The sequence below is a fragment of the Mugil cephalus genome, chromosome 23, assembly GCF_022458985.1.
Source record: "Mugil cephalus isolate CIBA_MC_2020 chromosome 23, CIBA_Mcephalus_1.1, whole genome shotgun sequence".
Lineage (NCBI taxonomy): Eukaryota > Metazoa > Chordata > Actinopteri > Mugiliformes > Mugilidae > Mugil > Mugil cephalus.
Window position 1 is genome coordinate 10,435,361 of NC_061792.1, and position 9,854 is coordinate 10,445,214.

Here is a 9,854-nt window from a genome sequence, read left to right on the forward strand (position 1 = left end):
ATTGTGACCCTGTGTTCTCCTTCTGTCCTCCTCATCACAAATGCCTCATAGTCTGTGTTGTGGTTTAACCTGAGTTTGTGTTTCACAAGGTTTGTTGTGTTGCCACAACTCAATTGTTTAGTTGCTTCGCACTATGTTCCTACATTACCTCCAATGACTGAAGTATCGAAAGTATCGACATTTTGATTTGAGGATTGATTTTAGAGCATAAAGACCTGGTATCGAAAGTATCGATATTTTGATTTGAGAGTCGATTTTTGAGCATATAGACCAGGTATCGGAAGTATCGATATTTAGTATCGGAGGTCACGTCACCAACGGTCACACGTGGCTTTAAAACACATTTTATAATGATACATATTTTGGAACGAGCCGCAAAGTTTCTGTCCCGATAATTAAAAGCGCAAATGAGTGGCAGGTTATTATTTATTAGTTAAAAACCTCCGGTGACAAAGTGAAAAAAAAAGTAATTATTAAGGAAACATGTCACTTATATTTATAACCTTGTTAATTATAGGTTGGATTAATTTGTTTTTCAGTTAGTTGGGAATACAGTCAACAGATTTTCACACCTGTACTATAAGTTAGCTACTTGTGATGACAACAACGCAAAGTCTCAACGGCACCATAAAGGAGCCGTTTAATTAAATGAAACATATTTAAAATTAGCTGCTGAGACAAGAACAGCCACGTTTATTTGCCTCTCGTGGCCATTTGAAACCTCCAAAATACACCTATTACGCCTGTGTTATAATAAAAGCGTTCTCCATTTCACTTTCTTTATTTTACAGCGGTAACTCAAGCAGCTGCGGGTACATAAAGGGCCGGCCTGCTCGCTTTCACAGGGCTACAATCCAGACAAATGGAAGTGTCAGCTCGGCTCAGCAAGAGTTCTCGCCGCTGCCCGAGCGACTTGAAGCCGAGCAGCGATCCAGCCTGCGACTGCCCGCCGGTTTTCATCTCAGACACTTTGTTGTCTATTTTCAACGAGGCAGCCGCAGGGGTCACCAGCGGTGAATCAGCCTTGTGGGAAGGAGAGATGAAAGAGCGCTGCGGTGGGGAGGGGAGCAGCAGAGAAGCATCCCACCGCTTTCTTTCATTGTCCCATATGAATGTTGCTCAGGTCATAAAAGACCCCGGCACTAAAGAATTATATATAGCAGACAAATGACTTGGTTCGCACTGATTTTTTTTTTCTTTTTCTCTTTCTTATCCTCCCACTAAGCGAGGAGGCCCGGGCTCTATAGGGCAAATCAGCCACAGCAGCAGGGGATCTTTGGAAGGGAGCACAGGTAATGGAGATCGAATGTATACGGAGAGAGTAATGATGAGGGATGAATGTGCTTGTGGGTATAAAAGTAAACTTAAATGTAACACAGCACATGCTAGCACGATCAGGATGTTTCTGCATGTTTATGAAAGACGAACGAGCTGCTTGTCTTGTAATTTGCTGCCTTCTTTGTTCATTTTCAGGTTTCTGATTTAGCCGCGTTCAAATCTTTTCAGAAAACGAGTTTTGTAACGCACGTTTGGGTTTCATCGTGCAGAGGTGACCTGTCCCAGCTGACACTGCTGGGCGCGAGGAGGTCGCAAAATCTTTGGTTGATTAGACATTTTTTTACATTTTTTTTTTTTAAATTTTCCGCCACAAATTTAAATTTCTTTAAATACACATTAACATGAATCCAACATATTTTAGTAAAGGGATAAATGGAGGCAGAAGACATCATGTTTCAATCTAAGCTAAGCGTCAATCTAAGCTAAGCTTCCGGAACACGGTAGGCCCCGCCCCTTTTGCTGCTGAGCCAATCACAAGGCCGCGTATTACATGCCGGTCCCCCGCAATATTAGCAGAAGAGAAGCTAACAGTGCGGCTCGACCCCGTCAGGCAACTACTGAGGCCAAAATACATCACTTTGTTTTATTTTCTTCATATATATATATGTGTATATGTACACATTAATGTCAGGTATATTTATGTTTACGTTGAAATTCTCTCCAAAGTTAAACGTAGCTCAAATAGCATCTTGTCATGACATTAGCGGTTAAAGGAATCATAGCTTTTTACGCTTCCTCCTGCCTTTCAAGCCCTTTTAGAGACCGAATGTTACTTTTGACAGTTCGAACAAACGAGGGAACGAAGAGAGCCGATAAGTGACGCTCTCTCTTTGAGCTGTGGCACCCGTCCAGCACACGGGCCTTCTTTGTATTCAGAGGGCACCCCCGTTTCAAAAAAAATAAAAAAAATGTGTGTGTGTGTGTGTCAGCGCGGGACAAGAGAAGCACTTAACGTGACATTTAGAGATGCTCCGAGATTTCTCTCTGGAGGCCGGAGACGAGGAGGAGGAGGAGGAGGAGGAGGAGGGGGGAGAAAAGAACCAATGATGTTATCACAGACATGTGTTTTAAATGCCAGGAGGACGGGAGGGGAGGGGAGGGGAGGGGGAGGGCGCTTTGCCAAAGAGCTTTGGCCAAAAAAGATAAGAGCATATAACCCAGGCTCTGGTCTTGCCCCTCTTGCACCGGTTCCGGGGCTCACGTTAAGCTTTGTCTGAAGTGGTTTCATCTCGTTTCTCTCTTTTTTTCTTTTTTTTTTTTCACGTTTTAAATCAGATATGATCTTTAAAGGCTCACAGAACAATCTCCTTAGGTTGTACATTAGGGCTGCGGTTATCCTTCGAAGAAATCCACACATGCACATTTTAAAATCGCCGGCCACAGGACGGGACGCGCTGAGCTCGACGAGTGGGCGATTCTGATTTTTTAACCAGATGGCCGTAATACACATCTCAGCTGCGGATCACAGCCGTTTCTTTTAAAGACTCCTGAAATAATGACGGGAAAAAAAAATCTCCTTTCCATTAATACCGCGCCGAGGATCTCTTATCGATGCAGGTTTTAGCCTGAAGAGACCTCCACAACAAGGCGGCATGAATATTTAACAGGTAAAGAAAGGTCAGCGTTCTGGCGTGGGTGCTAAGATTGAACTAATCAATCATCATTTGTGTGTGAAATCCCAAAGCAAAACCCGGGTGCATGTTAGCCAAAAGGAAACGAGAGCGTTCTCCTCGGCATCCAAATCATTTAACCGACAAATCAATGTAAATGCGCGAAACGGGCGCGGGAACATTTTGCAATTCAAATGCGCGCCGTTAATCCATCTCACCGGTGTATCTTTCCTATGTAAGCATTTGTGCTCGTGGGGAAAATAGCTCAGTGTTTTTTTGATTTTGACGTGAGGCCCCGGTGACGCCGCCGCCGCCGCCGCCGCCTCTAATAAATCAGGCCCGAGGAGTCTGATGTATGACGATAGAGCCGCATAGCGATGAAGCTGCTGCACGGGAGTTTAGGAAACAAGGTTCATCACGAGACGTGTTTCATCCCAGAACTTCCACAGATTGGTCGCTGCCCGTTCGTCTCTGATACGAGTTCTCTCCGAAACATACGCGGCTGGAAGCTGAGTAGTTGTAAAAAGGTGTTTTTAAATTGCCTGCTCCCTCGCAGACACCTTTTCACCCGGCCGCGCCGCACATTCATCGCGCGTTAACTCAAGAAGGGATGATCCATTTTGCGCATTTCTCACCATCTCGGGGAACCTTGAAAATTTAAGGCTTTGATGTTTGGTTGTCTAATACAGCTTCTACTTTCTTCACCGTGTGCGTCTGGATCGTGAGAATAAAGCTTTTGATGCTGCATCTCTGGGTGTTTTCTGCGGATAATAACTTATTTCAAGAGCGCTGCGCAGATCTCTCCATTTTTTCTGCATGAATTCACATTCGCTAAAGGGAAGAGCACCTCCAAATGTTGTGACATAAATTTAATCATGAGCACACATGGCGGATTTGGCCGGACGGTAATTATTCAAACTCGGAGGCCGATGCGACAAAGATGGTTGTGAGGTGGTTGGCGTGGACGCATGTTTTTGGAAATGTAGAAAGTGAAGATCTGGGCGGCTTCCAGGGAGCGTGCACGTGCGCCGTGCGGTGACCGAATTCACGCCGTAAATCGGCTGATAAACCGCGACTGCCACAGTTACTGGGCGCGTGGCCCAGACGGCTCCTGACTCAGCTCAAAGGGAAGGTTAACCTGGCAGAGACACACACACACGCGCCAGCTGCGAGGACCATTAACTCCCATAATCAGCTCATAATGAACTGACGTGTTTGTGTTGGTATGAAGTCATCAGGATTGTTAAATGTCACAGAGAAACTATCAACTTACCTTAACACAACTCACTGTTGTTGGGAAACAACATCTGAGACATTAACTTAGAGGCTAGCCCACACCACGCCCATGTATATGTGCTAAACGTTACGTTTCAGCTAGCAGTTAGCTTAATTTAGCAGGGTTAGCTATCTCCTTTTAGCTAAGCTAAGCCAACACACGGCTAGTTTTAGCTTCACATCTCACTTACAGACTGACATTGAGACTCCTTCCTGTACTTGAGGAAAATGAATAAATCAAAGTTTACTATTTGAGGGAAATACGCTAACTCTGCATAGCAAATTAGCAAAGCACCTTCCAGTAAGTTATAATTTCACGTTTAACTTACTCTTACATCCTTTTGTCGTCTCTGTTCCTCTCACATGCTCAAGCACTGCACAAAGCACTATTACATTTTGTGTCTTTTCCCGTGTTCATGTGTGTTTTAACCAGAACTAGCATAAACAGTCTTTTACCAAGATGGCGGCGGCCTTAGCCACCACACTGAGCTTCAAAACCATTATTCTGTCTTTATATGCACTCTACGGTGCCCATGCTACTAAAATAATGTAGCCATGTGCTGTCCAGACAACATCTTGGATGTGTTGGACGCGCACACCTGGAAGTTTCTCGGATGTGGACACCATTTATTAGCTGTATGCACATTACAAATTTTTTTTTTTAGACAGAATACTGAAAGCAGGTGGGTCTCACAAGTAACTGTGTTAAAAACTGTACAAACAAACCTCAATTCTCAATAGTAGGCATCATGTCGAACTCCCAGATTTGGCTTTTTAAGATGAAAAAGGTGTTTTTGACATAATTAGGTTCAAAGAGATAAACACCGCTCAGCAGTCATCCTCAGAGCGCACTGACCTAATTATGCTTTTTGATCCAGAATTTCTGCACGATTGTTCTGGTAGACGTGAAAAAGGTTCGCGCGAACAAAAGTCGGGGGAGATCAAAACTCAAAGACGCGACTGTGGCTGTGATCAAGAGTTCCAAATGATTTATTCCTCTTTGTCTTACGGCTCCCACGCGTCAATAACCACATTTTTAACTCCGGGGTTTCTCTTTGAAGCGCTCGGCGTGAGAAGCCCGGCCGTCTCTTTATTCCTTTATGTTGATTCTGGTTATTTTTCTGTTTATGTAATCCGTATTTTGCTCTTTAAATGTAGAGCAGTACTCCGTCCCTTGGACGTCCTTGAGAGCGTGAATTCTTCATCCTCCTCCTCCTGAACTGGCCATGATAGAGTTTATTTAGCAGACGTATATGGTTGGCCTTCACATAATCACATTAACGTAGAACAAATGCATTTTCAGAGTTGTTTCCATCTTTAAAATGTGTCAGGGCCAGAATCTTAAGACAAGTTTGACTAAATCATTACCCACTAATGTAAGACAAGGGTTAAAGTTAGACATTAAACTAGTTTCAGATGAAAAACCATAGCAACAGCACTTTAAAATGTGGCCTAATATATATGTGCACAGGGAGGATGTTGAAATATAAAAAGATTTATTCTGGATTCTGCTTGTTTGCACCTATTGTAATATTGCAGGTTGCAGAGTGTAGTAGTGAGGAGCATTGCTTTATTCAGCACAACTACATTAACACCGGAGAATGGACGGTCTGTTTACCAGGCTCCCTGTTTTATACGTTTTATACGTTGAAAAATGTTACGTACTGGCAAGCCTTAATTATTTTTTTCTCGCCGGAGGACATTAAACCAGATGAAGCCTTTTCTGTTTTAGGTCACTTAGAAGTACCAGAATTATTTCTATTTGCTCGATGCCACAATAATCAGAAAGAGGATTTTTTTTTTAATTTTACATACATTGCATTTAAACTGTATGATATATTTGTATAGAACTGTTTCTGTCAGTCACATACACACAATATACCCAATATTCAGTCCATATCTTTATACTCTTCTGTCGTATATTGTGTATTTATGCACATGTACATCCTGTTCTGACAAATGTAACACTTATTTATGTGTATATATGTTATATATGATCATATTTTACAAATTTGTACCTTAATATACTGTTTATTTCTAAGGTAATTTCTTCTCTGATGTTCATCCATTACTTTATATTGTATGTACAAGTTTATATGTACTATGTCTGATAGATAGATATAAAATATATAGACTTATATATAGATCTGATATTACTTTAGGTCTTCGATAAGAATCTTATTCTGCTATTTCATGTGGCTGAAGAAAGAAAAATTGTATTAAATTGTACACTTTCCTTTTAGTAACACTCACACTTGACACATATTGACTCCCACTGCAATGCAAGCTGAATATAACTACATAAAGTGTAAAGTTTGCAACAAAAGCTCACTCTCGAGCTATAAACATAAGTGAATGTTAGAATGATAGCGCGAGGAAAGAGGCGAGCGCAAAAAGGGAAGAAAATCACAATCGCGCGCTTACGTTTGGCAGTGAAATTGCGGTATCTAAGTGAGTCGGTGAAGCCATATAAAAAGGTGACCTTAATATTGGGCTACAATAAAGGCTGACAAGTGAAATTACAGTAATTTCTCCTCTGACACTCATTCAGCGGCTCGAATCAACTTCTGCTGGAAGTGACACGCCGGCTCAGTTTGAGGAGACGATAAACATCCATCATCGCTGGTGGCGAGGTTGTGAGGCTGATTAGGAGACGGCGGGACACATCACCATCAGCCACGTCCCCAGAGCTTCAATTACCTGCTGGAAAAAAATGCAGATTGTATCTTGAGCCTCCCTCTCCCGTGTCTTGCAGCGCGGACCAATCTGGGCCCCGTTTTGTCGAGCTGCCAAGGTGCACAGCGTGGGCCGGCGGCTTCCTTTTTCGCGAGGGACCAAGCGGAGAGAGTGTCCCTTTTGATTAAGCGCCGTGGATGAGGCTGTGGCGGGAGCCTGGCACAGGTTGGCGTGGCGCCGTCGGGGAGCTGCAGCTTCTCTCGCGGCCTCGTGGTGGATCCCCGCCGTGGACTGTTCGCACATCTCCGCTTGCGCCGCGTGCGGTCGAGGCAAATGGCCAGAATTGTCAATTGAAAAATACTGTAGGTCATCTAATAGAACGATTTACAACACAATCACTGACTTTAGTAAATGGCAAATTTCTTCAGACAGGGCAGAGCAAATGAGAATTAATGGATGTTACCGTTTAATGTGATTAGTTATCAGATGATGGTTAAAATGAACGAGAGGAGTGCTTGAAAAGGGCATCCTGATAGCTGAGTGGTTACGATGATACCATGTAGTCCTCCAATAGCAGGGATTTCATTGATTAAGGTTAAGGATGTCCAATCTCAAACATGTACCAGCTCCCAATTTGGGTTCAGGTTCATTCAAAAGTGAATTGAATTGGGAAAATTCAATACAAGTAACGTGAACGAGACATTAATGTTTCTCACTTTATGTGGTGGATTAATATTTCGCAAACTGACACACTTTATTTTAAAATATTATAAATTATTATTTAGGTTCTGACTTCGTTGGTTTGATAGATAAACTCTCGTTAGCCTAGCTAACAAACCGGAGCTAGAAGGTTAGCCTAAGGCTAATTCATTAGCTGGCTAGTAAGATTAGTTAACTTCAGCTACCGGACTAGCTATATTGGGCACTGACACCAACAATAAAAAAATTATTCTCCGAATTCACTTACCGGATGGAGTTGTAGGAAGTGCAGCAAAGCAGACAACTATTATTTTTGTTATTTAAAATGATCCAAAATGGACCAAACGGACTAGCACAGTCTAAAGCTAGCAGCTAGCGGCCTCTGGCAGCGCCCATACGTTACCTGTCACTCAAGGCGGAAACGCCCTTAATTATGCAGGACATGCACGGTTGACATGAATAGTGCCTGATTTACACCCATAGATATATACAGTATAGTTGACCAAAATTATGTTTGGCCCTTACCTTGCCCACTGTATTATTTTTGTCCCGCTATCGCTCGCTGCGCTTACTCTCATTAAATACTGTTTATTGGTGCACTTCCACTGCTGACCAAAGAGTAACATTGTGATACATTGATGGTTAGGGTGGCGCTGTTGAGCTTCTGCCAGCTCAAATTCTGTGAGGTGAAGAAGACCAGCAGCAGGGCGGTTGCCAGAGCAACCATGGTGCTGATGAGTTGATTGATGTACCTGCCTGATGCCGGTTCAACTACCGCAATGCAGTGTGGGATTTGCAGTACCGATGGTGCGAACGCAAAATACATGGGAAATCCAATTCTGTACGCCTACAGACGAGTATACGTGTGATGTATGGCTCGATCGGTAGTCTACTTTGATCAAAATAAACACCTGTGCGTGCTTCTGCTTTAGAGACACCAGCTATAATAATATTCTACTGCTACACAAATCATGTTGTGTTTACTAGCATCATACAAGGAGTGAAACTGAGAAAAAAAAAGCTGATTTGATTAGTATCCCGGGCACCTGCAACAGGTGTTGGAATTGCACAATTCTTTGAAAGCTGCAAAGCATCGGAGACAGAAGGGTTGTCAAAACACACGCAGGAAGTGAGCCTGGAAACAGCTCACGAGCACAACAGCAGCTAATCTGCACGTCACACACACAGGCACTAATGAGGAGCAGCAGCTAGTGGGCAGGTGAGGCATGACAGGAGACTGAGCGAGGCCCCCCCTCCCTCCCTCCCTCCCCCCAGCCTGAACATTTTCTGAGACACAACACATCTGCTTCTTTTTTGAGCCTCAATTTTTTTTCCTTTCTTAGAAAACCACAGCCCCCACCTGTGGATCAGATAAACAAATCTGCCCCCCGAAAAAAAGATGATTTTGATTAATTGTACGTTGATTGGAAGCATGCAGATTATTATTATTATTATTTTTTAAGGATTTTAATAGTTTTAGACACGGGAAGCTTCGTGCAATTAACATTTCCTTCCATCATCAACCCCCTGACAATGCCTGTCTTTAATAAAAGATAAACGATTCTGTTTATATCGTAGATCGTATCGTATCGGTTTTTGGGGTTTTTTGAGAACCAAAAATATAAACCTTCGCCCCAGCTCTTCATATTACATATTTGCCAACTTGCAATATTCAACAGAAAGTATAACCCGGACCACAACAAGCGAACGTTTCTTGTGTTAAAAACTTTGTCTGCGCTTCTCGACATCATTTTCAAATCGATACTAATTCCAGTGAATAGTTTACGCGCGGGTCTGCGGGGCGCACCGGCCCTGGCCCGGCTCGCAAATGAGAAAAGTCAAAACCGGATCAAATCCCGAACCAATCCAATCATCATTTCCAGGAAGCTCCATTACTAGGAGCCCCCCGCTGCTGCTGCTTCTGCTGCTGCAGTTTGCCGAATCAGCACTTCTTCCCAGTGGGTTATATCTCATAAGGCATCGTGTAGTAGTTTGTAGGAGAGTCGGGGGACCTCGTAAACATCCCAGCTGCGCGGCCAAAACAACCGCACAAAGACATTCAGATTCTGATTGTTAATCAGGCCGCCATTTATAGAAACGCTTCTTCTCTGCGTGGAAGAGGCCTCACAGGTAAAGAGCACGCTGACACAGGATGTTATCATCACTGAGGAAGAAGAAGAGGAAGAAGAAGGGGGAAAAAACAACAATTCACTTCTACGCGACCTTTAGAAAATGAGACATTTCTCGTTCTGACAC